Genomic DNA, 27,853 nt, shown 5'->3' with positions numbered 1-27,853 from the left:
CTGGGGAGGGCCGCTGCTCAGGCACATCTCTGTCAAGTAAAGGAGATTCAGCTGAGGCAGCACAAGGGAACTCTCATCTGGGGACAACAACTGCAGGGAGAACACATATTTTCAGATAAAAATCTTGGTCATGCTCTGGTTTCTCTTCAGAACGAACAAATCTTTCGCCTCTTACTAAAGATTTCCGTGGAGAGGAGCAAAACCGAGTTTTATCTCAATTTTTGCATGCCCCATCTTTTTGGGGTTTCTTTTACCGGTTTAAAGATAGAATGAGTGTGCTTTAATGTAAGCTCATTTGCATAGAAATGACAGTAAATGTTTATTTATGTTCAAACAGAACTTTCTTGACCATGCTACTTGCTTTAAAGATCTGGGAGCACATGGAATACAGTACAAACCATGCTTATAGCAAGGAGAAGCCAGGTGAGAAATCTGCTTTCTTTCAAATTGGGCGCTCACTTTGATCTGAATGAGGACTGCTGGCACAGCACTCAGGCGACAGGTGGAATCTTGGTCATGCTCTGGTTTCTCTTCAGAATGAACAAATCTTTCGCCTTTTATTAAAGATTATCCGTGGAGAGGAGCAAAACTGAGTTTTATCTCAATTTTTGCATGCCCCATATTATTGGGGTTTCTTTTATCAGTTTAAAGACAGAACGAGTGTGCTTTCTTGTTAGCTTTAATGTAAGTTTATTTGCATAACAATGACAATAAATGTCTGTTTCTTTTCAAGCAGAACTTTCTTGACCATACTAATTGCTTGAAAGATCTGGGAGCACATGGAAAAGAGTACAAACCATGTTTATAGCAAGGGGAAGCCTGGTGAGAAATCTGCTTTCTTTCTTTCAAATTGGGTGCTCACTTTGAGCTGAATGAGGACTGCTGGCATGGCACTCAGGCGACAGGTGGAATCTTGGTCATGCTCTGGTTTCTCTTCAGAACGAACAAATCTTTCGCCTTTTACTAAAGATTTCCGTGGAGAGGAGCAAAACTGAGTTTTATCTCAATTTTTGCATGCCCCATATCATACCTCCCAACTGTCCCGATTTTCGCAGGACAGTCCCGTTTTTTGGGGACTGTCCCGCTGTCCCACCTGCGGGCCGCAGTGTCCCGCGGTGGGGAGGACAGTTGGGAGGCTCTGTCTGTCGCTGCCCTGCTTAGCAGAGCAGCGGTGAATAGTCGCTGTGCGCACAGCGTCTATTCACTGAAGTCAGAGGGAGAGGTGGCATGCCAGCGGCTCACAGAGCGCTGGGCATGCCCCCTCAGTGCCGAAAACGGGGGCGTGACTCGCGATCGCGGGTCCTCCCGCGAAGCCATGCCCCTTTTTACTTAGGCCACGCCCTTTTTGGGAGCGCGTGCGACTTCGCCGCGCGTGTGTCCCTCTTTGCGAGCCGACAAAGTTGGGAGGTATGCCCATATTATTGGGGTTTCTTTTATCAGTTTAAAGACAGAACGAGTGTGCTTTCTGGTTAGCTTTAATGTAAGTTTATTTGCATAACAATGACAGTAAATGTTTGTTTCTTTTCAAACAGAACTTTCTTGACCATGCTACTTGCTTGAAAGATCTGGGAGCACATGGAAAACAGTACAAACCATGCAGTATCACAAGAGCCTTTATTTGATCTTTCATGAAGATAGAGCAGAATTGAGGACACGTCAACAATTTCTGCCGAAGGTGGTTCATCTTTCCACATGGTGCCTTTGGCCACTGACACCTTCGTTGAGTCAAAGTCTCTGGCTGTGGTCAGAACTTTGAAAATTTATGTCACCAGAACGGTTCAGATTAGGAAAACAGAGGCTCTGTTTGTCCTGTATGCTCCCAACAGGATTGGGTGTCCTGCTTCCATGTAGACCATTATGCGCTGGATCTGTGGTAAGATTCAGCATGCTCATTCCATGGCAGGATTGCCGTTACTGAATTAGGTGAAGACCCATTCTACTAGAAAGGTGGGTTCATCCTGGGCAGCAGGTCGGGGAGTCTCGGCATTGCAACTTTGCCGAGCAGCTATTTAGTAAACACTTTTGCTAAGTTTTACAAGTTTGATACCTTGGCCGATGATAACTTCAAGTTGGGTCATTCGGTGCTGCAGAGTCGTACGCACTCTTCCACCCGTTCAAGAGCTTTGGTATAACCCCATGGTTCTTAATGTGACCCCAGCATCCTCTAGGTCGTATGAGAAAATAGGATTTTAATACCTACCGGTAAATCCTTTTCTCTTAGTCTGTAGAGGATGCTGGGCACCCGTCCCAGTCCATACTGTGTCTGCAGTTATTACTTGTGGTTATACACATGTTGTGTTATGGTTCTGGTCAGCTTTTTGCTGCAATTATTCATGCCGTTGGCTTGTGTTCTGTTGAATGCCACGTTCTGCGGCATGCTTAAGGTGTGAGCTGGTAAGATGCTCACCTTAGTTTAACAATAAATCCTTTCCTCGAAATGTCCGTCTCCATGGGCACAGTTCCTATAACTGGAGTCTGGAGGAGGGGCATAGAGGGAGGAGCCAGTTCACACCCTTTGATAGTCTTAAAGTGCCCATGTCTCTTGCGGATCCCGTCTATACCCCATGGTTCTTAATGTGACCCCAGCATCCTCTACGGACTAAGAGAAAAGGATGCCCTTGCGCACTATCCTGACTTCTCCTCCCGTCTGCTTACTTTGTGCCTTCCAACGCACAATGCAAACTACAGGTGGTGCTGCAGGGCCCACACCCTTTTACTTGCCTTACAGAACAGCTCTGGAGCTGTTACAGTGCCCAGCTGCTGCAAGAAATCAGCTTGAATGCTTCAGGGGATGGGGCATGGCCAACATGAGCCCCACACCAAAGGAGGGTGGGGGTGTTTAATGAGAACTAGGGGTCATCCAAGCACTGCAAAAGGCCGCCATGCCCTGCACGCCCCTTTTCTCTTTTCATATGCAGATGAGGGTTCCAGCCAACTTTGGCCCACTGCTTGAATAACATCACTGTATGCAAATCCGTCTGCTGCAGACCTTCCCCCAGGAAGGCTTGTACTAGATGTTGCATATGGTTTGATATTTGATGGTGCTTCAGTATTAGGCAGCCTTCCGCCCTCCCATGTTCATCTGAAAAGATGTGGTCTCCCTGCAGTTGTTGTCCCCAGACGAGAGTTCCCTTGTGCTTCCTCAGTTGAATCTCCTTAACTTGACGGGGGAGGGGCTGCCCGAGCAGCCACCCTCCCCAGCCCTATCCCAACTCATACTTATTTTGCATATGAGATCTCTTGATCATGAAGATTGTTCTCACAGGGTGAGGTTCATCCATTATATTTTAAAATAGGAAGGTACAAATTACATATTTGAATTGCATTTATGTGCTGGATTCAAATGTCCCCCCCCCCCCTTCCTTTCTCAATTGTGCCCGTCAGCAGCTATTCTAAGGTTGCTGCCAATGGGTGTGACACATTAATTTCTTCTGTGGGGTACACTGGACTCCACAAGGATTCACATTGGGGTGTAGAGTAGGATCTTGATCTGAGGCACCAACCGGCTCAAAGCTTTTGACTGTTCCCAAGATGCTCAGTGCATTCTCCTCTATAACCCCGCTTCCATGAACAGGGAGCTCAGTTTGTAGTTGGTGCCTTCAGTAGCAGGCCACTTAACAGGGGCCTGCCTCAGGCAGCCTATTCTTAGCTATAAATTTTGACAAGAAAAGAAGAACTTGTTTTATGAGAATCTACAAGGGCTGCAGCAGGCTAGGTCTAATAGACATCTTTACTGCAGCTTCATCACTCCCAGCGGCGCTGTATACTCCCGTGCCCTGGTTGCTGGGTCACTGCAGCGGAGGGTCCGGTTTCATCCTAAGGTCAGTCACACACACACCACCCTTCCGGATCACGAGGCCGCTGATGAAGGGGAGCGTGGCCGTAGGGGGTGGACCGTGTGCGCACTGGCGTGGACACTGATTACTGGGCAGCCGCTCCACTAGCCACCAGGTACAGTTAAGGAGCACAGGTCTGGGGGTTTTTCTCCTATATTAACCCAATTTTGTACTGCCCGCAGCGCATTGTGATAGGTAATAGGGCCTGATTCAGGTTGGATTGCAATCACAATAAGCGATCCAACTGCAAAAATTGCTAAGAGCATACGCATGTGCCTGCATTTTCTGCGGCACCCCGCAGAGAATGCGATCGCCTCTGCCTGTCAATCGGGGCGGGGGGGGATAGGTGGGTCAGCAACACTCCATTTCCAAGTCAGGGATGGAGCGGTGCGGGGGCAAGGCTTCAAAATGGGGTCTGCAACGGAGTAGACACAGGGGGCGTGGTCACAGCGGCTGTATGACATCACATTCAGCCGCTGTGATCACAAAAATGGTGGCGGCTTCCTGCGCGCACATACAGTCTGCACCAGCAGGAGGCTACACCATTTTTTATGATCACGCTGAACTGCAGTGCGACTGCAATTACAGCATGGTCAAGAAGGGAGGCGTCATGCTGGGTGGCCATGCCCTTTCACTGTGCAGGAGCCAGCACCGCTCACACACTAGTCCCCGGGTGCAGCCCCCAACCCCCGGGACACCCGGAGCAACAAAATGTAGATTCAGGCCACCAGACCACGCCCCTACCTATGAAACCATGCCTCCTTTTTACCATTGCGCTGCTTATCTGCGCGCACTGCATTACAATCTCCCTCGCCACCTCTCTGGGTGTCACCAGTGATAGTGACACCTCTGCCATGCTTGTAGCAGCTGGTCCTAAGATCTACGCCTCAAGCCCTGAGTGTTTGCCCTTGTGACTTGTTGATCATCATAGCGAAGCAGATGCTTACAGAAAACTGCAGGGGCTTAGATTGAAAATAAAAAAATTGATTGGTATAAGGTAGAGAGGAGCGGGTTCGGTTCTCCGAGAACCGAATTCCCCACGAACTCCACGTTGTTTACACTGGTCCGAGGCAGGCTCGGTTGTTCCCGCCTGACTCGCAAAACCTGAACAAGGGAAAATGTCATCATCCCGCTGTCGGATTCTCGCGAGATTCGGATTCCATATAAAGAGCTGCGCGTTGCCGCCATTTTTACTCGTGCATTGAAGAGAGAGCGGAATGGACGTGGCTATGTTCTCTCAGTGGAAATCTCAATATCAGTGCTCAGTATCAGTGGTTACTTATTGCTGCTCAGTAATACTAGTAGTGTGTCTCTCCTGCTCAGTGTCAGTTCTCAGTAGTATCCTCATCAGTGCTCAGTATCACTGCTCATTGTCTTGTGCTGCATTGTGGTGCTCAGCATACTACAGTACATTACTAATAGTCCAGTGCTGCATCTTGCTGCTCAGTGTCAGTTCTAGTATCCTCATCAGTGCTCACTATCACTGTTCATTGCATTTTGGTTTTCTGTATACTACAGTAACATAGTAATATAGTAACATATAGTAACATAGTTTTTGAGGTTGAATAGAGGCAAATTGCCCATCGTGTTCAACCTGTTTTAAGTTGTGATGATTCTACATACTTGCTGAATAATGTTTTATGACTAGTTAGCTACTATAACTCATGTTACCCCCGGATTAACCATGTTGATATTTTAAGTATTATAACCTTAGATAGCTTTTTCATTCAGAAATGTATCCATTCCTTTTTTAAATCCAATTACAGAGTCCGCCATTACCACCTTCCCTGGCAGGGAATTCCACATCCTGATTGCCCTAACAGTGAAGATCATAGTATCTCACCTGGCAGATAAGTAGGAGTTGGGCTAGAGCTGTGGAGGATTGCTGCTCGGGCACCCCCTGTCAAGTGAAGGAGATCCAACTGAGGCAGCACAAGGGAACTCTCGAAAGAAGAACAAGGCTAGAGGAAGATCTGAGACAAAGAAATCTGACTTTTACCAGAGCTGACCAGAGGAAAGCACAAACACAGTCCCCCACTACCACAAATAATGCAGTCGAGTTTCCCACATTGGGGAAATCACAGGGGTCAGCATACCCAGAATGCAATGAATGAACCTCACCCTGGGAGAACAATCTTCATGACCATGGTATCTCCTATGCAAAATAAGTATGATTTGGGATAGGGCTGGGGAGGGCCGCTGCTCAGGCACATCTCTGTCAAGTAAAGGAGATTCAACTGAGGCAGCACAAGGGAACTCTCATCTGGGGACAACAACTGCAGGGAGAACACATATTTTCAGATGAAAATCTTGGTCATGCTCTGGCTTCTCTTCAGAACGAACAAATCTTTCGCCTTTTACTAAAGATTTCCGTGGAGAGGAGCAAAACTGAGTTTTACCTCAATTTTTGCATGCCCCATCTTTTTGGATTTTCTTTTATCGGTTTAAAGATAGAATGAGTGTGCTTTAATGAAAGCTCATTTGCATAGAAATTACAGTAAATGTTTGTTTCTTTTCAAACAGAACTTTCTTGACCATGCTACTTGCTTGAAAGATCTGGGAGCACATGGAATACAGTACAAACCATGCTTATAGCAAGAAGAAGCCAGGTGAGAAATCTGCTTTCTTTCAAATTGGGCGCTCACTTTGATCTGAATGAGGACTGCTGGCATGGCACTCAGGCGACAGGTGGAATCTTGGTCATGCTCTGGTTTCTCTTCAGAATGAACAAATCTTTCGCCATTTATTAAAGATTTCCGTGGAGAGGAGCAAAACTGAGTTTTATCTCAATTTTTGCATGCCCCATATTATTGGGGTTTCTTTTATCAGTTTAAGGACAGAATGAGTGTGCTTTCTTGTTGGCTTTAATGTAAGTTTATTTGTATAACAATGACAGTAAATGTCTGTTTCTTTTCAAACAGAACTTTCTTGACCATGCTACTTGCTTGAAAGATCTGGGAGCACATGGAAAAGAGTAAAAACCATGCTTATAGCAAGGGGAAGCCTGGTGAGAAATCTGCTTTCTTTCTTTCAAATTGGGTGCTCACTTTGAGCTGAATGAGGACTGCTGGCATGGCACTCAGGCGACAGGTGGAATCTTGGTCATGCTCTGGTTTCTCTTCAGAACGAACAAATCTTTCGCCTTTTACTAAAGATTTCCGTGGAGAGGAGCAAAACTGAGTTTTATCTCAAATTTTGCATTCCCCATCTTATTGGGGTTTTATTTTATCTGTTTAAAGATAGAACGAGTGTGCTTTAATGTAAGCTCATTTGCATAGAAATGACAGTAAATGTTTGTTTCTTTTCAAACAGAACTTTCTTGACTATACTAATTGCTTGAAAGATCTGGGAACACATGGAAAAGAGTACAAACCATGTTTATAGCTAGGGGAAGCCTGGTGAGAAATCTGCTATCTTTCTTTCAAATTGGGTGCTCACTTTGAGCTCAATGAGAACTGCTGGCATGGCACTCAGGCGACAGGTGGAATCTTGGTCATGCTCTGGTTTCTCTTCAGAACTAACAAATATTTCGCCTTTTATTAAAGATTTCCGTGGAGAGGAGCAAAACTGAGTTTTATCTCAATTTTTGCATGCCCCATATTATTGGGGTTTCTTTTATCAGTTTAAAGACAGAACGAGTGTGCTTTCTTGTTAGCTTTAATGTAAGTTGCCATAGATGCAGTGAAACACACGTGTAGGGCACGGCGTGTCCGCGTGTATTTGACTCATGTGAAATGTTATAAAACAAAAATATATGATTATGATGTTAGCTGTTAGTCTCCACTAATAGGGAATAGAAGCTGAGCTATAAGAAAGGAATACACTAGATATGATGTCACTTAGCAGATACAATGTCTAAAGTGCATACAGATAGCTACTAATAACTCTTGATAAGAAAGTATATCAGTGTGGGTATATTTATATGATGGGATATTGGGACTAGTGAATATATATCACTCCTGCTGTCCAGATTGGCAATAACCAGACAATTATGATAAGAGTAGAGATGTCACATGGGCTGCTATAGATATTAATTTAATGCTGTATGTGTCATTTGTTACAAATGGATACATTTTCTATGAGTCAGCCTAGCAGCTGCATGTTCTAACAGAACACTATCCTCACACAGAATCTGCTAACCTTGAGATAACTAAATGACAGTGTGTAACAGTCTCTTTACTATAAGACTGTTACAAAGTAATATATATATTTGAAGTCAGTCTAGCAGCTGTGTGTTCCAGCAGTTTATAAGACAAAGAAAATCTCCTATTGTGGAATCTAGACACATGGGACTGCTGGCCTGTGTCATACTATTTCTATGTAATACCAGTAACATGTATATAACTGTTACATCATTGTTACAAATGGATAAATCTTTGAGTCAGCCTAGCAGCTGCATGTCCTAACAGGACACCATAAATCCTTTACAGTGTAACAAATTGATTGGTAACACTTAAAGGCTGGAGAGCAGTTATATGCCTTACTAGCATACTCAATATACCACATTATTACACCAGTTACCACGATTATTGACAGCGCATTTGATATATTATATTACCCTCACACTGAGTCTGTTTACCTTTAGATAACTAAGTGACCGAATATGTAACAGTTTCTCTATCATAAGACTGTTACAAAGTGAGATAGATATATTTGGAAGTCAGTCAAACAGCTGTGTGTTTCAGCGGTTTATAAGAAAATCCCTCATTGTGGAATCTGGACCACTAAGGGTTATTATATATATAGCACATGGAATTGCCACATCTCCCTATATGATAATTTCATTACACTGTAACATAATAAGAATTAACTCTTTAACAGTGTAAATAGAGAGTAATGAATCTCTGACACATGGAATATATTATTTCTTAGATGAATTGGATAAACCATTATGACAGACACTTTGCTTCCTAATAAGAATTGAGGTGGCTATACCTCTAAGGAAAGCATTATTGCCTACGCCTAGATCAGATTAAATAAGATCTGGCTGAATATATGAAGGAAGGTTGCTATTTATATGAGAATTGGAATTGCTATATTCCTTAAGGCAACCCCACCGATTGATATATGTTGTCAATTAAGTATATCTGAACGGCTATATCTGGACCAGATTTAATAAGATCTGGCTGATTATATGAAGGAGGGCTGCTATTTATATTGGAATTGCCATATTCCTTAAGGCAACCGCACCTGTTGGTATATCTCGCCAATTAACTATATCTAAACAGCTAAATTAAAGCTATTCATCATTTTTTTAGTTTGGATATTAATAAATATGATCTTTCCATGATGCATAGAGATTTCCCTATCAAGTGATTCCTTATCCGATATAGAAAGCTATCCCCCTGTGGTATTGAATTTAGGAATATAGTCTTAGGGGACACAGAGAAATAAGTGATCCCCATCTACCTAAGCACCCCACAAATTGGAGGTTAGCTTACCGGTTATACTCAATCACCCCCACAAATTCGCCAATGGGGATGGCTTCCCGGGAGGTAACCCCTTTTGAGTGAAGGGAGTATATAGGATACGACCCAGTGGTACCTGACGACATAGATACTAACAGCTATTTAATAACATTACGCTAGAAAGTGATTATTAGCAACATATATATCTATATAAACAACCCCGCCAGGGTTGTGCCTTCAAAAATAATCACACACGGACACGCTTTTTAAACCTTTTTTTCACATCTCTTTATTCTTCTTATGCACATGTATGTTAGTTCTGTGATTTTAACCTTTATGTTTCACTGCAGTTTGGGATAATAATATTAATATTTATCCAATTTTAATACATACTTAATAAAGGTTATATTTTATGATTCATTCATTCTGTCCAGTGCGTCAACAGTGCAGATTTCTTCTTGTTTTTTCTCCCAAATTCTATAACAATGACAGTAAATGTTGTTTCTTTTCAAACAGAACTTTCTTGACCATGCTACTTGCTTGAAAGATCTGGGAGCACATGGAAAACAGTACAAACCATGCAGTATCACAAGAGCCTTTATTTGATCTTTCATGAAGATAGAGCAGAATTGAGGACACGTCAACAATTTCTGCCGAAGGTGGTTCATCTTTCCACATGGTGCCTTTGGCCACTGACACCTTCGTTGAGTCAAAGTCTCTGGCTGTGGTCAGAACTTTGAAAATTTATGTCACCAGAACGGTTCAGATTAGGAAAACAGAGGCTCTGTTTGTCCTGTATGCTCCCAACAGGATTGGGTGTCCTGCTTCCATGTAGACCATTATGCGCTGGATCTGTGGTAAGATTCAGCATGCTCATTCCATGGCAGGATTGCCGTTACTGAATTAGGTGAAGACCCATTCTACTAGAAAGGTGGGTTCATCCTGGGCAGCTGGTCGGGGAGTCTCGGCATTGCAACTTTGCCGAGCAGCTATTTAGTAAACACTTTTGCTAAGTTTTACAAGTTTGATACCTTGGCTGATGATAACCTCAAGTTGGGTCATTCGGTGCTGCAGAGTCGTACGCACTCTCCCACCCGTTCAAGAGCTTTGGTATAACCCCATGGTTCTTAATGTGACCCCAGCATCCTCTAGGTCGTATGAGAAAATAGGATTTTAATACCTACCGGTAAATCCTTTTCTCTTAGTCCGTAGAGGATGCTGGGCACCCGTCCCAGTCCATACTGTGTCTGCAGTTATTACTTGTGGTTATACACATGTTATGTTATGGTTCTGGTCAGCTTTTTGCTGCAATTGTTCATGCCGTTGGCTTGTGTTCTGTTGAATGCCACGTTCTGCGGCATGCTTAAGGTGTGAGCTGGTAAGATGCTCACCTTAGTTTAACAATAAATCCTTTCCTCGAAATGTCCGTCTCCCTGGGCACAGTTCCTATAACTGGAGTCTGGAGGAGGGGCATAGAGGGAGGAGCCAGTTCACACCCTTTGAAAGTCTTAAAGTGCCCATGTCTCTTGCGGATCCCGTCTATACCCCATGGTTCTTAATGTGACCCCAGCATCCTCTACGGACTAAGAGAAAAGGATGCCCTTGCGCACTATCCTGACTTCTCCTCCCGTCTGCTTACTTTGTGCCTTCCAACGCACAATGCGAACTACAGGTGGTGCTGCAGGGCCCACACCCTTTTACTTGCCTTACAGAACAGCTCTGGAGCTGTTACAGTGCCCAGCTGCTGCAAGAAATCAGCTTGAATGCTTCAGGGGATGGGGCATGGCCAACATGAGCCCCACACCAAAGGAGGGTGGGGGTGTTTAATGCGAACTAGGGGTCATCCAAGCACCGCAAAAGGCCGCCATGCCCTGCATGCCCCTTTTCTCTTTTCATATGCAGATGAGGGTTCCAGCCAACTTTGGCCCACATCTTGGATGACATCACCGTATGCAAATCCGTCTTCTGCAGACCTTCCCCCAGGAATGCTTGTACTAGTTGTTGCATATGGTTTGATATTTGATGGTGCTTCAATATTAGGCAGCCTTCCACCCTCCCATGTTCATCTGAACAGATGTGGTCTCCCTGCAGTTGTTGTCCCCAGACGAGAGTTCCCTTGTGCGTCCTCAGTTGAATCTCCTTAACTTGACGGGGGAGGGGCTGCCCGAGCAGCCACCCTCCCCAGCCCTATCCCAACTCATACTTATTTTGCATATGAGATCTCTTGATCATGAAGATTGTTCTCACAGGGTGAGGTTCATCCATTATATTTTAAAATAGGAAGGTACAAATTACATATTTGAATTGCATCTATGTGCTGGATTCAAATGTCCCCCCCCCCCCCTTTCCTTTCTCAATTGTGCCCGTCAGCAGCTATTCTAAGGTTGCTGCCAATGGGTGTGACACATTAATTTCTTCTGTGGGGTACACTGGACTCCACAAGGATTCACATTGGGGTGTAGAGTAGGATCTTGATCTGAGGCACCAACCGGCTCAAAGCTTTTGACTGTTCCCAAGATGCTCAGCGCATCCTCCTCTATAACCCCGCTTCCATGAACAGGGAGCTCAGTTTGTAGTTGGTGCCTTCAGTAGCAGGCCACTTAACAGGGGCCTGCCTCAGGCAGCCTATTCTTAGCTATTAATTTTGACAAGAAAAGAAGAACTTGTTTTATGAGAATCTACAAGGGCTGCAGCAGGCTAGGTCTAATAGACATCTTTACTGCAGCTTCATCACTCCCAGCGGCGCTGTATACTCCCGTGCCCTGGTTGCTGGGTCACTGCAGCGGAGGCTCCAGTTTCTTCCTAAGGTCAGTCACACACACACCGCCCTTCCGGATCACGAGGCCGCTGATGAAGGGGAGCGTGGCCGTAGGGGGTGGACCGTGTGCGCACTGGCGTGGACACTGATTACTGGGCAGCCGCTCCACTAGCCACCAGGTACAGTTAAGGAGCACAGGTCTGGGCGTTTTACTCCTATATTAACCCAATTTTGTACTGCCCGCAGCGCATTGTGATAGGTAATAGGGCCTGATTCAGGTTGGAATGCAATCACAATAAGCGATCCAACTGCAAAAATTGCTAACAGCATACGCATGTGCCTGCATTTTCTGCGGCACCCCGCAGAGAATGCGATCGCCTCTGCCTGTCAATCGGGGCGGGGGGGGGAGAGGGGGGTCAGCAACACTCCATTTCCAAGTCAGGGATGGAGCGGTGCGGGGGCAAGGCTTCAAAATGGGGTCTGCAACGGAGGAGACACAGGGGGCGTGGTCACAGCGGCTGTATGACATCACATTCAGCCGCTGTGATCACAAAAATGGTGGCGGCTTCCTGCGCGCACATACAGTCTGCACCAGCAGGAGGCTACACCATTTATTATGATCACGCTGAACTGCAGTGCGACTGCAATTACAGCATGGTCAAGAATGGAGGTGTCATGCTGGGTGGCCATGCCCTGTCACTGTGCAGGAGCCAGCACCGCACACATACTAGTCCCCGGGTGCAGCCCCCAACCCCCGGGACACCCGGAGCAACAAAATGTAGATTCAGGCCACCAGGCCACGCCCCTACCTATGAAACCATGCCTCCTTTTTACCATTGCGCTGCTTATCTGCGCGCACTGCATTACAATCTCCTTCGCCACCTCTCTGGGTGTCACCAGTGATAGTGACACCTCTGCCATGCTTGTAGCAGCTGGTCCTAAGATCTACGCCTCAAGCCCTGAGTGTTTGCCCTTGTGACTTGTTGATCATCATAGCGAAGCAGATGCTTACAGAAAACTGCAGGGGCTTAGATTGAAAATAAAAAAATTGATGGGTATAAGGTAGAGAGGAGCGGGTTCGGTTCTCCGAGAACCGAATTCCCGACGAACTCCACGTGGTTTACACTGGTCCGAGGCAGGCTCGGTTGTTCCCGCCTGACTCGGAAAACCTGAACAAGGGAAAATGTCATCATCCCGCTGTCGGATTCTCTCGAGATTCGGATTCCATATAAAGAGCTGCGCGTTGCCGCCATTTTTACTCGAGCATTGAAGAGAGAGCGGAGAGGACGTGGCTATGTTCTCTCAGTGGAAATCTCAATATCAGTGCTCAGTATCAGTGGTTACTTATTGCTGCTCAGTAATACTAGTAGTGTGTCTCTCCTGCTCAGTGTCAGTTCTCAGTAGTATCCTCATCAGTGCTCAGTATCACTGCTCATTGTCTTGTGCTGCATTGTGGTGCTCAGCATACTACAGTACATTACTAATAGTCCAGTGCTGCATCTTGCTGCTCAGTGTCAGTTCTAGTATCCTCATCAGTGCTCACTATCACTGCTCATTACATTGTGGTGTTCTGTATACTACAGTAACATAGTAATATAGTAACATATAGTAACATAGTTTTTGAGGTTGAATAGAGGCAAATTGCCCATCGTGTTCAACCTGTTTTAAGTTGTGATGATTCTACATACTTGCTGAATAATGTTTTATGACTAGTTAGCTACTATAACTCATGTTACCCCCGGATTAACCATGTTGATATTTTAAGTATTATAACCTTGGATAGCTTTTTCATTCAGAAATGTATCCATTCCTTTTTTAAATCCAATTACAGAGTCCGCCATTACCACCTTCCCTGGCAGGGAATTCCACATCCTGATTGCCCTAACAGTGAACATCATAGTATCTCACCTGGCAGGTAAGTAGGAGTTGGGCTAGAGCTGTGGAGGATTGCTGCTCGGGCACCCCCTGTCAAGTGAAGGAGATCCAACTGAGGCAGCACAAGGGAACTCTCGAAAGAAGAACAAGGCTAGAGGAAGATCTGAGACAAAGAAATCTGACTTTTACCAGAGCTGACCAGAGGAAAGCACAAACGCAGTCCCCCACTACCACAAATAATGCAGTCGAGTTTCCCACATTTGGGGAAATCACAGGGGTCAGCATACCCAGAGTGCAATGAATGAACCTCACCCTGGGAGAACAATCTTCATGACCATGGTATCTCCTATGCAAAATAAGTATGATTTGGGATAGGGCTGGGGAGGGCCGCTGCTCAGGCACATCTCTGTCAAGTAAAGGAGATTCAACTGAGGCAACACAAGGGAACTCTCATCTGGGGACAACAACTGCAGGGAGAACACATATTTTCAGATGAACATGGGAGGGCAGAAGGCTGCCTAACACTGAAGCACCCCCAAACAACAAACCAAATGCAACTACTAGTGCAAGCATTCCTGGGGGAAGGCCTGCAGCAGATGGATTTGCATATGGTGATGTCATCCAAGCAGTGGGTCAAAGTTGGCTTCAACCCTCGTCTGCATATGAAAATAAAAAAGAGGTGTGCAGGGCATGGCGGCCTTTTGCGGCGCTTGGATGACCCCTAGTTTGCATTAAACACCTCCACCTTCCTTCGGTGTGGGGCTCATGTTGGCTATGCCCCAGCCCCTGAAGCATTCAAGCTGATTTCTTGCAGCAGCTGGGCACTGTAACAGCTCCAGAGCTGCTCTGTAAAGCAAGTAAAAGGGTGTGGGCCCTGCAGCACTACCTGTAGTTTGCATTGTGCGTTGGAAGGCACAAAGTAAGCAGACGGGAGAAGTCAGGATAGTGCACAAGGGCATAGAAGGGAGCGGCTCAAGAAAAGAGAAGTGGAAACAGACAGCAAACTAGGCTGGAGAGAGACCTGAGACAAAGAGATCTGAATTATACGAGAGCCGACCAGAGGAAACACAAATTATGTAATCAAGTGTCCCACATTTGGGGAAATCGTAGGAGCAGCACACCCAGAGTGCATTGGGTGAGCCTTGCCCTGGGAGAAGCACCTTCCTGATCATAGTATCTCACCTGGCAGGTAAGTAGGAGTTGGGCTAGAGCTGGGGAGGGTCGCTGTTCGGGCACCCCCCTGTCAAGTGAAGGAGATCCAACTGAGGCAGCACAAGGAAACTCTCGAAAAAAGAACAAGGCTAGAGGAAGATCTGAGACAAAGAAATCTGACTTTTACCAGAGCTGACCAGAGGAAAGCACAAACACAGTCCCCCACTACCACAAATAATGCAGTCGAGTTTCCCACATTTGGGGAAATGACAGGGGTCAGCATACCCAGAATGCAATGAATGAACCTCACCCTGGGAGAACAATCTTCATGACAATGGTATCTCCTATGCAAAATAAGTATGATTTGGGATAGGGCTGGGGAGGGCCGCTGCTCAGGCACATCTCTGTCAAGTAAAGGAGATTCAACTGAGGCAGCACAAGGGAACTCTCATCTGGGGACAACAACTGCAGGGAGAACACATATTTTCAGATGAACATGGGAGAGCAGAAGGCTGCCTAATACTGAAGCACCCCCAAACAACAAACCAAATGCAACAACTAGTACAAGCATTCCTGGGAAAAGGTCTGCAGAAGACGGATTTGCATACGGTGATGTCATCCAAGCAGTGGGCCAAAGTTGGCTGGAACCCTCATCTGCATATGAAAAGAGAAAAGGGGTATGCAGGGCATGGCGGCCTTTTGCGGCGCTTGGATGACCCTTAGTTCGCATTAAACACCTCCACCCTCCGTCGGTGTGGGGCTCATGTTGGCTATGCCCCAGCCCCTGAAGCATTCAAGCTGATTTCTTGCAGCAGCTGGGCACTGTAACAGCTCCAGAGCTGCTCTGTAAGGCAAGTAAAAGGGTGTTGGCCCTGCAGCACTACCTGTAGTTTGCATTGTGCGTTGGAAGGCACAAAGTAAGCAGACAGGAGAAGTCAGGAGAGTGCACAAGGGCAAGGGCAGGGGCTCAAGAAAAGAGAAGTGGAAACAGACAGCAAACTAGGCTGGAGAGAGACCTGAGACAAAGAGATCTGAATTATACGAGTAGCCGACCAGAGGAAACACAAATTATGTAGTCAAGTGTCCCACATTTGGGGAAATCGTAGGAGCAGCACACCCAGAGTGCAATGGGTGAGCCTTGCCCTGGGAGAAGCACCTTCCTGATCATAGTATCTCACCTGGCAGGTAAGTAGGAGTTGGGCTAGAGCTGGGGAGGGTCGCTGCTCGGGCACCCCCCTGTCAAGTGAAGGAAATCCAACTGAGGCAGCACAAGGAAACTCTCAAAAAAAGAACAAGGCTAGAGGAAGATCTGAGACAAAGAAATCTGACTTTTACCAGAGCTGACCAGAGGAAAGCACAAACACAGTCCCCCACTACCACAAATAATGCAGTCGAGTTTCCCACATTTGGGGAAATCACAGGGGTCAGCATACCCAGAATGCAATGAATGAACCTCACCCTGGAAGAACAATCTTCATGACCATGGTATCTCCTATGCAAAATAAGTATGATTTGGGATAGGGCTGGGGAGGGCCGCTGCTCAGGCACATCTCTGTCAAGTAAAGGAGATTCAACTGAGGCAGCACAAGAGAACTCTCATCTGGGGACAACAACTGCAGGGAGAACACATATTTTCAGATGAACATGGGAGAGCAGAAGGCTGCCTAATACTGAAGCACCCCAAACAACAAACCAAATGCAACAACTAGTACAAGCATTCCTGGGGGAAGGTCTGCAGAAGACGTATTTGCATACGGTGATGTCATCCAAGCAGTGGGCCAAAGTTGGCTGGAACCCTCATCTGCATATGAAAAGAGAAAAGGGGTATGCAGGGCATGGCGGCCTTTTGCGGCGCTTGGATGACCCTTAGTTCGCATTAAACACCTCCACCCTCCGTCGGTGTGGGGCTCATGTTGGCTATGCCCCAGCCCCTGAAGCATTCAAGCTGATTTCTTGCAGCAGCTGGGAACTGTAACAGCTCCAGAGCTGCTCTGAAAGGCAAGTAAAAGGGTGTGGGCCCTGCAGCACTACCTGTAGTTTGCATTGTGCGTTGGAAGGCACAAAGTAAGCAGACAGGAGAAGTCAGGAGAGTGCACAAGGGCATAGAAGGCAGCGGCTCAAGAAAAGAGAAGTGGAAACAGACAGCAAACTAGGCTGGAGAGAGACCTGAGACAAAGAGATCTGAATTATACGAGAGCCGACCAGGGGAAACACAAATTATGCAGTCAAGTTTCCCACATTTGGGGAAATCGCAGGAGCAGCACACCCAGAGTGCAATGGGTGAGCCTTGCCCTGGGAGAAGCACCTTCATGATCATAGTATCTCACCTGGCAGTTATGTAGGAGTTGGGCTAGAGCTGGGGAGGGTCGCTGCTCGGGTACCCCCCTGTCAAGTGAAGGAGATCAAACTGAGGCAGCACAATGGAACTCTCGAAAGAAGAACAAGGCTAGAGGAAGATCTGAGACAAAGAAATCTGACTTTTACCAGAGCTGACCAGAGGAAAACACAAACACAGTCCCCCACTACCACAAATAATGCAGTTGAGTTTCCCACATTTGGGGAAATCACAGGGGTCAGCATACCCAGAATGCAATGAATGAACCTCACCCTGGGAGAACAATCTTTATGACCATGGTATCTCCTATGCAAAATAAGTATGATTTGGGATAGGGCTGGGGAGGGCCGCTGCTCAGGCACATCTCTGTCAAGTAAAGGAGATTCAACTGAGGCAGCACAAGGGAACTCTCATCTGGGGACAACAACTGCCGGGAGAACACATATTTTCAGATGAACATGGGAGGGCAGAAGGCTGCCTAATACTGAAGCACCCCCAAACAACAAACCAAATGCAACAACTAGTACAAGCATTCCTGGGGGAAGGTCTGCAAAAGACGGATTTGCATACAGTGATGTCATCCAAGCAGTGGGCCAAAGTTGGCTGGAACCCTCATCTGCATATGAAAAGAGAAAAGGGGTATGCAGGGCATGGCGGCCTTTTGCGGCGCTTGGATGACCCTTAGTTCGCATTAAACACCCCCACCCTACTTCGGTGTGGGGCTCATGTTGGCCATGCCCCAGCCCCTGAAGCATTCAAGCTGATTTCTTGCAGCAGCTTGGCACTGTAACAGCTCCAGAGCTGCTCTGTAAGGCAAGTAAAAGGGTGTGGGCCCTGCAGCACTACCTGTAGTTTGCATTGTGCGTTGGAAGGCACAAAGTAAGCAGACAGGAGAAGTCTGGAGAGTGCACAAGGGCATAGAAGGCAGCGGCTCAAGAAAAGAGAAGTGGAAACAGACAGCAAACTAGGCTGGAGAGAGACCTGAGACAAAGAGATCTGAATTATACGAGAGCCGACCAGGGGAAACACAAATTATGCAGTCAAGTTTCCCACAGGAGTATTTAGGATACGACCCAGTGGTACCTGACGACATAGATACTAACAGCTATTTAATAACATTACGCTAGAAAGTGATTATTAGCAACATATATATCTATATAAACAACCCCGCCAGGGTTGTGCCTTCAAAAATAATCACACACGGACACGCTTTTTAAACCTTTTTTTCACATCTCTTTATTCTTCTTATGCACATGTATGTTAGTTCTGTGATTTTAACCTTTATGTTTCACTGCAGTTTGGGATAATAATATTAATATTTATCCAATTTTAATACATACTTAATAAAGGTTATATTTTATGATTCATTCATTCTGTCCAGTGCGTCAACAGTGCAGATTTCTTCTTGTTTTTTCTCCCAAATTCTATAACAATGACAGTAAATGTTGTTTCTTTTCAAACAGAACTTTCTTGACCATGCTTCTTGCTTGAAAGATCTGGGAGCACATGGAAAACAGTACAAACCATGCAGTATCACAAGAGCCTTTATTTGATATTTCATGAAGATAGAGCAGAATTGAGGACACGTCAACTATTTCTGCCGAAGGTGGTTCATCTTTCCACATGGTGCCTTTGGCCACTGACACCTTCGTTGAGTCAAAGTCTCTGGCTGTGGTCAGAACTTTGAAAATTTATGTCACCAGAACGGTTCAGATTAGGAAAACAGAGGCTCTGTTTGTCCTGTATGCTCCCAACAGGATTGGGTGTCCTGCTTCCATGTAGACAATTATGCGCTGGATCTGTGGTAAGATTCAGCATGCTCATTCCACGGCAGGATTGCCGTTACTGAATTAGGTGAAGACCCATTCTACTAGAAAGGTGGGTTCATCCTGGGCAGCTGGTCGGGGAGTCTCGGCATTGCAACTTTGCCGAGCAGCTATTTAGTAAACACTTTTGCTAAGTTTTACAAGTTTTAGAGTAAAGGAGATTCAACTGAGGCAGCACAAGGGAACTCTCATCTGGGGACAACAACTGCAGTGAGAACACATATTTTCAGATGAACATGGGAGGGCAGAAGGCTGCCTAATACTGAAGCACCCCCAAACAACAAACCAAATGCAACAACTAGTACAAGCATTCCTGGGGGAAGGTCTGCAGAAGACGGATATGCATATAGTGATGTCATCCAAGCAGTGGGCCAAAGTTGGCTGGAACCCTCATCTGCATATGAAAAGAGAAAAGGGGTATGCAGGGCATGGCGGCCTTTTGCGGCGCTTGGATGACCCTTAGTTCGCATTAAACACCCCCACCCTCCTTCGGTGTGAGGCTCATGTTGGCCATGCCCCAGCCCCTGAAGCATTCAAGCTGATTTCTTGCAGCAGCTTGGCACTGTAACAGCTCCAGAGCTGCTCTGTAAGGCAAGTAAAAGGGTGTGGGCCCTGCAGCACTACCTGTAGTTTGCATTGTGCATTGGAAGGCACAAAGTAAGCAGACAGGAGGAGAAGTCAGGATAGTCCACAAGGGTATAGAAGGGAGGGGCTCAAGAAAAAAGAAGTGGAAACAGACAGCAAACTAGGCTGGAGAGAGACCTGAGACAAAGAGATCTGAATTATATGAGAGCCGACCAGGGGAAACACAAATTATGCAGTCAAGTTTCCCACATTTGGGGAAATCGCAGGGGCAGCACACCCAGGTGAGATACTATAATCAGGAAGGTGCTTCTCCCAGGGCAAGGCTCACCCATTGCACACTGGGTGTGCTGCTCCTACGATTTCCCCAAATGTGGGACACTTGACTGCATAATTTGTGTTTCCTCTGGTCGGCTCTCGTATAATTCAGATCTCTTTGTCTCAGGTCTCTCTCCAGCCTAGTTTGCTCTCTGTTTCCACTTCTTTTTTCTTGAGCCCCTCCCTTCTATACCCTTGTGGACTATCCTGACTTCTCCTCCCGTCTGCTTACTTTGTGCCTTCCAATGCACAATGCAAACTACAGGTAGTGCTGCAAGGCCCACACCCTTTTACTTGCCTTACAGAGCAGCTCTGGAGCTGTTACAGTGCCCAGCTGCTGCAAGAAATCAGCTTGAATGCTTCATGGGATGGGGCATGGCCAACATGAGCCCCACACCAAAGGAGGGTGGGGGTGTTTAATGCGATCTAGGGGTCATCCAAGCACCGCAAAAGGCCGCCATGCCCTGCACGCCCCTTTTCTCTTTTCATATGCAGATGAGGGTTGAAGCCAACTTTGACCCACTGCTTGGATAACATCACCATATGCAAATCCATCTGCTGCAGGCCTTCCCCCAGGAATGCTTGCACTAGTTGTTGCATTTGGTTTGTTGTTTGGGGGTGCTTCAGTATTAGGCAGCCTTCTGCCCTCCCATGTTCATCTGAAAATATGTGTTCTCACTGCAGTTGTTGTCCCCATATGAGAGTTCCCTTGTGCTGCCTCAGTTGAATCTCCTTTACTTGACAGAGATGTGCCTGAGCAGCGGCCCTCCCCAGCCCTATCCCAAATCATACTTATTTTGCATAGGAGACACCATGGTCATGAAAATTGTTCACCCAGGGTGAGGTTCATTCATTGCATTCTGGGTATGCTGACCCCTGTGATTTACCCAAATGTGGGAAACTCGCCTGCATTATTTGTGGTAGTTGGGGACTGTGTTTGTGTTTTCCGCTGGTCAGCTCTGGTAAAAGTCAGATTTCTTTGTCTCAGATCTTCCTCTAGCCTTGTTCTTCTTTCGAGAGTTCCATTGTGCTGCCTCAGTTGGATCTCCTTCACTTGACAGGGGGGTGCCCGAGCAGCGACCCTCCCCAGCTCTAGCCCAACTCCTACTTACCTGCCAGGTGAGATACTATGATCTTGAAGGTGCTTCTCCCAGGGCAAGGCTCAACCATTGCACTCTGGGTGTGCTGCCCCTGCGATTTCCCCAAATATGGGAAACTTGACTGCATAATTTGTGTTTCCCCTGGTCGGCTCTCGTATAATTCAGATCTCTTTGTCTCAGGTCTCTCTCCAGCCTAGTTTGCTGTCTGTTTCCACTTCTCTTTTCTTGAGCCGCTCCCTTCTATGCCCTTGCGCACTATCCTGACTTCTCCCGTCTGCTTACTTTGTGCCTTCCAACGCACAATGCGAACTACAGGTAGTGCTGCAGGGCCCACACCCTTTTATTTGCCTTACAGAGCAGCTCTGGAGCTGTTACAGTGCCCAGCTGCTGCAAGAAATCAGCTTGAATGCTTCAGGGGCTGGGGCATAGCCAACATGAGCCCCACACCGAAGGAGGGTGGAGGTGTTTAATGCGAACTAGGGGTCATCCAAGCGCCGCAATAGGCCGCCATGCCCTGCATAACCCTTTTCTCTTTTCATATGCAGATGAGGGTTCCAGCCAACTTTGGCCCACTGCTTGGATGACATCACCGTATGCAAATTCGTCTCCTGCAGACCTTCCCCCAGGAATGCTTGTACTAGTTATTGCATATGGTTTGATATTTGATGGTGCTTCAGTATTAGGCAGCCTTCCGCCCTCCCATGTTCATCTGAAAAAATGTGGTCTCCCTGCAGTTGTTGTCCCCAGACGAGAGTTCCCTTGTGCTTCCTCAGTTGAATCTCCTTAACTTGACGGGGGAGGGGCTTGCCCGAGCAGCCACCCTCCCCAGCCCTATCCCAACTCATACTTATTTTGCATATGAGATCTCTATATCATGAAGATTGTTATCACAGGGTGAAGTTCATCCATTATATTTTAAAATAGGAAGGTTCAAATTACATATTTGAATTGCATCTATGTGCTGGATTCAAATGTCCCCCCCCCCTTCCTTTCTCAATTGTGCCCGTCAGCAGCTATTCTAAGGTTGCTGCCAATGGGTGTGACACATTAATTTCTTCTGTGGGGTACACTGGACTCCACAAGGATTCACATTGGGGTGTAGAGTAGGATCTTGATCTGAGGCACCAACCGGCTCAAAGCTTTTGACTGTTCCCAAGATGCTCAGCGCATTCTCCTCTATAACCCCGCTTCCATGAACAGGGAGCTCAGTTTGTAGTTGGTGCCTTCAGTAGCAGGCCACTTAACAGGGGCCTGCCTCAGGCAGCCTATTCTTAGCTATTAATTTTGACAAGAAAATAAGAACTTTTTTTATGAGAATCTACAAGGGCTGCAGCAGGCTAGGTCTAATAGACATCTTTACTGCAGCTTCATCACTCCCAGCGGCGCTGTATACTCCCGTGCCCTGGTTGCTGGGTCACTGCAGCGGAGGCTCCGGTTTCTTCCTAAGGTCAGTCACACACGCACCGCCCTTCCGGATCACGAGGCCGCTGATGAAGGGGAGCGTGGCCGTAGGGGGTGGACCGTGTGCGCACTGGCGTGGACACTGATTACTGGGCAGCCGCTCCACGAGCCACCAGGTACAGTTAAGGAGCACAGGTCTGGGTTTTTTTCTCCCATATTAAACCAATTTTGTACTGCCCGCAGCGCATTGTGATAGGTAATAGGGCCTGATTCAGGTTGGATTGCAATCACAGTAAGCGATCCAACTGCAAAAATTGCTAAGAGCATACGCATGTGCCTGCATTTTCTGCGGCACCCCGCAGAGAATGCGATCGCCTCTGCCTGTCAATCGGGGCAGGGGGGGAGAGGGGGGTCAGCAACACTCCATTTCCAAGTCAGGGATGGAGCGGTGCGGGGGCAAGGCTTCAAAATGGGGTCTGCAACGGAGGAGACACAGGGGGCGTGGTCACAGCGGCTGTATGACATCACATTCAGCCGCTGTGATCACAAAAATGGTGGCGGCTTCCTGCGCGCACATACAGTCTGCACCAGCAGGAGGCTACACCATTTTTTATGATCACGCTGAACTGCAGTGCGACTGCAATTACAGATTGGTCAAGAAGGGAGGCGTCATGCTGGGTGGCCATGTCCTGTCACTGTGCAGGAGCCAGCACCGCTCACACACTAGTCCCCGGGTGCAGCCCCCAACCCCCGGGACACCCGGAGCAACAAAATGTAGATTCAGGCCACCAGGCCACGCCCCTACCTATGAAACCATGCCTCCTTTTTACCATTGCGCTGCTTATCTGCGCGCACTGCATTACAATCTCCTTCGCCACCTCTCTGGGTGTCACCAGTGATAGTGACACCTCTGCCATGCTTGTAGCAGCTGGTCCTAAGATCTACGCCTCAAGCCCTGAGTGTTTGCCCTTGTGACTTGTTGATCATCATAGCGAAGCAGATGCTTACAGAAAACTGCAGGGGCTTAGATTGAAAATAAAAAAATATATGGGTATAAGGTAGAGAGGAGCGGGTTCGGTTCTCCGAGAACCGAATTCCCCACGAACTCCACGTGGTTTACACTGGTCCGAGGCAGGCTCGGTTGTTCCCGCCTGACTCGGAAAACCTGAACAAGGGAAAATGTCATCATCCCGCTGTCGGATTCTCGCGAGATTCGGATTTCATATAAAGAGCTGCGCGTTGCCGCCATTTTTACTCGTGCATTGAAGAGGGAGCGGAGAGGACGTGGCTATGTTCTCTCAATGGAAATCTCAATATCAGTGCTCAGTATCAGTGGTTACTTATTGCTGCTCAGTAATACTAGTAGTGTGTCTCTCCTGCTCAGTGTCAGTTCTCAGTAGTATCCTCATCAGTGCTCAGTATCACTGCTCATTGTCTTGTGCTGCATTGTGGTGCTCAGCATACTACAGTACATTACTAATAGTCCAGTGCTGCATCTTGCTGCTCAGTGTCAGTTCTAGTATCCTCATCAGTGCTCACTATCACTGCTCATTACATTGTGGTGTTCTGTATACTACAGTAACATAGTAATATAGTAACATATAGTAATATAGTTTTTGAGGTTGAAAAGAGGCAAATTGCCCATCGTGTTCAACCTGTTTTAAGTTGTGATGATTCTACATACTTGCTGAATAATGTTTTATGACTAGTTAACTACTACAACTCATGTTACCCCCGGATTAACCATGTTGATATTTTAAGTATTATAACCTTGGATAGCTTTTTCATTCAGAAATGTATCCATTCCTTTTTTAAATCCAATTACAGAGTCCGCCATTACCACCTTCCCTGGCAGGGAATTCCACATCCTGATTGCCCTAACAGTGAAGATCATAGTATCTCACCTGGCAGGTAAGTAGGAGTTGGGCTAGAGCTGTGGAGGATTGCTGCTTGGGCACCCCCTGTCAAGTGAAGGAGATCCAACTGAGGCAGCACAAGGGAACTCTCGAAAGAAGAACAAGGCTAGAGGAAGATCTGAGACAAAGAAATCTGACTTTTACCAGAGCTGACCAGAGGAAAGCACAAACACAGTCCCCCACTACCACAAATAATGCAGTCGAGTTTCCCACATTTGGGGAAATCACAGGGGTCAGCATACCCAGAATGCAATGAATGAACCTCACCCTGGGAGAACAATCTTCATGACCAAGGTATCTCCTATGCAAAATAAGTATGATTTGGGATAGGGCTGGGGAGGGCCGCTGCTCAGGCACATCTCTGTCAAGTAAAGGAGATTCAACTGAGGCAGCACAAGGGAACTCTCATCTGGGGACAACAACTGCAGGGAGAACACATATTTTCAGATGAACATGGGAGGGCAGAAGGCTGCCTAAAACTGAAGCACCCCCAAACAACGAACCAAATGCAACTACTAGTGCAAGCATTCCTGGGGGAAGGCCTGCAGCAGATGGATTTGCTTATGGTGATGTCATCCAAGCAGTGGGTCAAAGTTGGCTTCAACCCTCGTCTGCATATGAAAAGAAAAAAGGGGTGTGCAGGGCATGGCGGCCTTTTGCGGCGCTTGGATGACCCCTAGTTCGCATTAAACACCTCCACCCTCCTTCGGTGTGGGGCTCATGTTGGCTATGCCCCAGCCCCTGAAGCATTCAAGCTGATTTCTTGCAGCAGCTGGGCACTGTAACAGCTCCAGAGCTGCTCTGTAAAGCAAGTAAAAGGGTGTGGGCCCTGCAGCACTACCTGTAGTTTGCATTGTGCGTTGGAAGGCACAAAGTAAGCAGATGGGAGAAGTCAGGATAGTGCACAAGGGTATAGAAGGGAGGGGCTCAAGAAAAAAGAAGTGGAAACAGACAGCAAACTAGGCTGGAGAGAGACCTGAGACAAAGAGATCTGAATTATATGAGAGCCGACCAGGGGAAACACAAATTATGCAGTCAAGTTTCCCACATTTGGGGAAATCGCAGGGGCAGCACACCCAGAGTGCAATGGGTGAGCCTTGCCCTGGGAGAAGCATCTTCATGATCATAGTATCTCACCTGGCAGGTAAGTAGGAGTTGGGCTAGAGCTGGGGAGGGTCGCTGCTCGGGCACCCCCTGTCAAGTGAAGGAGATCCAACTGAGGCAGCACAAGGGAACTCTCGAAAGAAGAACAAGGCTAGAGGAAGATCTGAGACAAAGAAATCTGACTTTTACCAGAGCTGACCAGAGGAAAGCACAAACACAGTCCCCCACTACCACAAATAATGCAGTTGAGTTTCCCACATTTGGGGAAATCACAGGGGTCAGCATACCCAGAATGCAATGAATGAACCTAACCCTGGGAGAACAATCTTCATGACCATGGTATCTCCTATGCAAAATAAGTATGATTTGGGATAGGGCTGGGGAGGGCCGCTGCTCAGGCACATCTCTGTCAAGTAAAGGAGATTCAACTGAGGCAGCACAAGGGAACTCTCATCTGGGGACAACAACTGCAGGGAGAACACATATTTTCAGATGAACATGGGAGGGCAGAAGGCTGCCTAATACTGAAGCACCCCCAAACAACAAACCAAATGCAACAACTAGTGCAAGCATTCCTGGGGGAAGGCCTGCAGCAGATGGATTTGAATATGGTGATGTCATCCAAGCAGTGGGTCAAAGTTGGCTTCAACCCTCGTCTGCATATGAAAAGAATAAAGGGGTGTGCAGGGCATGGCGGCCTTTTGCGGCGCTTGGATGACCCCTAGTTCGCATTAAACACCTCCACCCTCCTTCGGTGTGGGGCTCATGTTGGCTATGCCCCAGCCCCTGAAGCATTCAAGCTGATTTCTTGCAGCAGCTGGGCACTGTAACAGCTCCAGAGCTGCTCTGTAAAGCAAGTAAAAGGGTGTGGGCCCTGCAGCACTACCTGTAGTTTGTATTGTGCGTTGGAAGGCACAAAGTAAGCAGACGGGAGAAGTCAGGATAGTGCACAAGGGTATAGAAGGGAGGGGCTCAAGAAAAAAGAAGTGGAAACAGACAGCAAACTAGGCTGGAGAGAGACCTGAGACAAAGAGATCTGAATTATATGAGAGCCGACCAGGGGAAACACAAATTATGCAGTCAAGTTTCCCACATTTGGGGAAATCGCAGGGGCAGCACACCCAGAGTGCAATGGGTGAGCCTTGCCCTGGGAGAAGCATCTTCATGATCATAGTATCTCACCTGGCAGGTAAGTAGGAGTTGGGCTAGAGCTGGGGAGGGTCGCTGCTCGGGCACCCCCCTGTCAAGTGAAGGAGATCCAACTGAGGCAGCACAAGGGAACTCTCGAAAGAAGAACAAGGCTAGAGGAAGATCTGAGACAAAGAAATCTGACTTTTACCAGAGCTGACCAGAGGAAAGCACAAACACAGTCCCCCACTACCACAAATAATGCAGTTGAGTTTCCCACATTTGGGGAAATCACAGGGGTCAGCATACCCAGAATGCAATGAATTAACCTAACCCTGGGAGAACAATCTTCATGACCATGGTATCTCCTATGCAAAATAAGTATGATTTGGGATAGGGCTGGGGAGGGCCGCTGCTCAGGCACATCTCTGTCAAGTAAAGGAGATTCAACTGAGGCAGCACAAGGGAACTCTCATCTGGGGACAACAACTGCAGGGAGAACACATATTTTCAGATGAACATGGGAGGGCAGAAGGCTGCCTAATACTGAAGCACCCCCAAACAACAAACCAAATGCAACAACTAGTGCAAGCATTCCTGGGGGAAGGCCTGCCGCAGATGGATTTGCATATGGTGATGTCATCCAAGCAGTGGGTCAAAGTTGGTTCAAACACCTTTGCAAAGTTCTATAAGTTTGATACCCTGGCTGAGGAGGACCTCCTGTTTGCTCAATCGGTGCTGCAAAGTCATCCGCACTCTCCTGCCCGTTTGGGAGCTTTGGTATAATCCCCATGGTCCTTACGGAGTCCCCAGCATCCTCTAGGACGTAAGAGAAAATAAGATTTTAAACCTACCGGTAAATCTTTTTCTCGTAGTCCGTAGAGGATGCTGGGTGCCCGTCCCAAGTGCGGTCTACTTCTGCAAGACTTGTATATAGTTATTGCTTACATAAGGGTTATATGTTAGTTTTCATCGGTCTTGGACTGATGCTATGTTGTTTTCATACTGTTAACTGGGTAGTATATCACAAGTTATACGGTGTGATTGGTGTGGCTGGTATGAATCTTGACCTTGGATTAACAAAAATCCTTTCCTCGTACTGTCCGTCTCCTCT

General features: G+C 47.0%; 21 non-coding genes and 2 pseudogenes across 21 annotated transcripts; 10 read left to right on the top strand and 13 right to left on the bottom strand.

Annotated features, from left to right (window-relative positions):
* The first annotated feature begins 130 nt into the window (after positions 1-130).
* On the top strand, positions 131-246 carry LOC135021620 (U5 spliceosomal RNA). The gene has a single exon (XR_010218844.1). It is a non-coding gene; the product is annotated as a U5 spliceosomal RNA (small nuclear RNA).
* Positions 247-516: 270 nt separating this feature from the next.
* LOC135021652 (U5 spliceosomal RNA) lies at positions 517-633 on the top strand. Its single transcript, XR_010218875.1, has one exon. It is a non-coding gene; the product is annotated as a U5 spliceosomal RNA (small nuclear RNA).
* Positions 634-919: 286 nt separating this feature from the next.
* On the top strand, positions 920-1,032 carry LOC135021646 (U5 spliceosomal RNA). The gene has a single exon (XR_010218869.1). It is a non-coding gene; the product is annotated as a U5 spliceosomal RNA (small nuclear RNA).
* A 4,813-nt stretch (positions 1,033-5,845) lies between these two features.
* LOC135021656 (U1 spliceosomal RNA) lies at positions 5,846-6,008 on the bottom strand. Its single transcript, XR_010218879.1, has one exon. It is a non-coding gene; the product is annotated as a U1 spliceosomal RNA (small nuclear RNA).
* Positions 6,009-6,152: 144 nt separating this feature from the next.
* On the top strand, positions 6,153-6,268 carry LOC135021617 (U5 spliceosomal RNA). The gene has a single exon (XR_010218841.1). It is a non-coding gene; the product is annotated as a U5 spliceosomal RNA (small nuclear RNA).
* Positions 6,269-6,538: 270 nt separating this feature from the next.
* LOC135021637 (U5 spliceosomal RNA) lies at positions 6,539-6,654 on the top strand. The gene has a single exon (XR_010218860.1). It is a non-coding gene; the product is annotated as a U5 spliceosomal RNA (small nuclear RNA).
* Positions 6,655-6,940: 286 nt separating this feature from the next.
* LOC135021610 (U5 spliceosomal RNA) lies at positions 6,941-7,056 on the top strand. The gene has a single exon (XR_010218834.1). It is a non-coding gene; the product is annotated as a U5 spliceosomal RNA (small nuclear RNA).
* Positions 7,057-7,331: 275 nt separating this feature from the next.
* LOC135021643 (U5 spliceosomal RNA) lies at positions 7,332-7,447 on the top strand. The gene has a single exon (XR_010218866.1). It is a non-coding gene; the product is annotated as a U5 spliceosomal RNA (small nuclear RNA).
* A 6,629-nt stretch (positions 7,448-14,076) lies between these two features.
* On the bottom strand, positions 14,077-14,240 carry LOC135021598 (U1 spliceosomal RNA). The gene has a single exon (XR_010218822.1). It is a non-coding gene; the product is annotated as a U1 spliceosomal RNA (small nuclear RNA).
* Positions 14,241-14,911: 671 nt separating this feature from the next.
* Positions 14,912-15,074, bottom strand: LOC135021582 (U1 spliceosomal RNA). The gene has a single exon (XR_010218811.1). It is a non-coding gene; the product is annotated as a U1 spliceosomal RNA (small nuclear RNA).
* Positions 15,075-15,226: 152 nt separating this feature from the next.
* On the bottom strand, positions 15,227-15,390 carry LOC135021440 (U1 spliceosomal RNA). Its single transcript, XR_010218691.1, has one exon. It is a non-coding gene; the product is annotated as a U1 spliceosomal RNA (small nuclear RNA).
* A 668-nt stretch (positions 15,391-16,058) lies between these two features.
* LOC135021546 (U1 spliceosomal RNA) lies at positions 16,059-16,222 on the bottom strand. Its single transcript, XR_010218779.1, has one exon. It is a non-coding gene; the product is annotated as a U1 spliceosomal RNA (small nuclear RNA).
* A 152-nt stretch (positions 16,223-16,374) lies between these two features.
* LOC135021676 (U1 spliceosomal RNA) lies at positions 16,375-16,538 on the bottom strand. Its single transcript, XR_010218898.1, has one exon. It is a non-coding gene; the product is annotated as a U1 spliceosomal RNA (small nuclear RNA).
* Positions 16,539-17,208: 670 nt separating this feature from the next.
* LOC135021557 (U1 spliceosomal RNA) lies at positions 17,209-17,371 on the bottom strand. Its single transcript, XR_010218788.1, has one exon. It is a non-coding gene; the product is annotated as a U1 spliceosomal RNA (small nuclear RNA).
* Positions 17,372-17,523: 152 nt separating this feature from the next.
* LOC135021673 (U1 spliceosomal RNA) lies at positions 17,524-17,687 on the bottom strand. Its single transcript, XR_010218895.1, has one exon. It is a non-coding gene; the product is annotated as a U1 spliceosomal RNA (small nuclear RNA).
* Positions 17,688-20,048: 2,361 nt separating this feature from the next.
* LOC135021594 (U1 spliceosomal RNA) lies at positions 20,049-20,204 on the top strand. The gene has a single exon (XR_010218819.1). It is a non-coding gene; the product is annotated as a U1 spliceosomal RNA (small nuclear RNA).
* Positions 20,205-20,878: 674 nt separating this feature from the next.
* Positions 20,879-21,042, top strand: LOC135021456 (U1 spliceosomal RNA). The gene has a single exon (XR_010218707.1). It is a non-coding gene; the product is annotated as a U1 spliceosomal RNA (small nuclear RNA).
* A 152-nt stretch (positions 21,043-21,194) lies between these two features.
* On the top strand, positions 21,195-21,357 carry LOC135021567 (U1 spliceosomal RNA). Its single transcript, XR_010218798.1, has one exon. It is a non-coding gene; the product is annotated as a U1 spliceosomal RNA (small nuclear RNA).
* A 3,304-nt stretch (positions 21,358-24,661) lies between these two features.
* Positions 24,662-24,825, bottom strand: LOC135021383 (U1 spliceosomal RNA). The gene has a single exon (XR_010218635.1). It is a non-coding gene; the product is annotated as a U1 spliceosomal RNA (small nuclear RNA).
* A 692-nt stretch (positions 24,826-25,517) lies between these two features.
* LOC135021510 (U1 spliceosomal RNA) lies at positions 25,518-25,659 on the bottom strand (annotated as a pseudogene).
* A 151-nt stretch (positions 25,660-25,810) lies between these two features.
* On the bottom strand, positions 25,811-25,974 carry LOC135021638 (U1 spliceosomal RNA). Its single transcript, XR_010218861.1, has one exon. It is a non-coding gene; the product is annotated as a U1 spliceosomal RNA (small nuclear RNA).
* Positions 25,975-26,666: 692 nt separating this feature from the next.
* LOC135021509 (U1 spliceosomal RNA) lies at positions 26,667-26,808 on the bottom strand (annotated as a pseudogene).
* Positions 26,809-26,960: 152 nt separating this feature from the next.
* LOC135021655 (U1 spliceosomal RNA) lies at positions 26,961-27,124 on the bottom strand. The gene has a single exon (XR_010218878.1). It is a non-coding gene; the product is annotated as a U1 spliceosomal RNA (small nuclear RNA).
* Between the last annotated feature and the right edge of the window lie 729 nt (positions 27,125-27,853).

Source organism: Pseudophryne corroboree, unplaced genomic scaffold, assembly GCF_028390025.1.
Source record: "Pseudophryne corroboree isolate aPseCor3 unplaced genomic scaffold, aPseCor3.hap2 scaffold_370, whole genome shotgun sequence".
Lineage (NCBI taxonomy): Eukaryota > Metazoa > Chordata > Amphibia > Anura > Myobatrachidae > Pseudophryne > Pseudophryne corroboree.
This window is presented reverse-complemented; position numbering and strand designations above follow the sequence as displayed.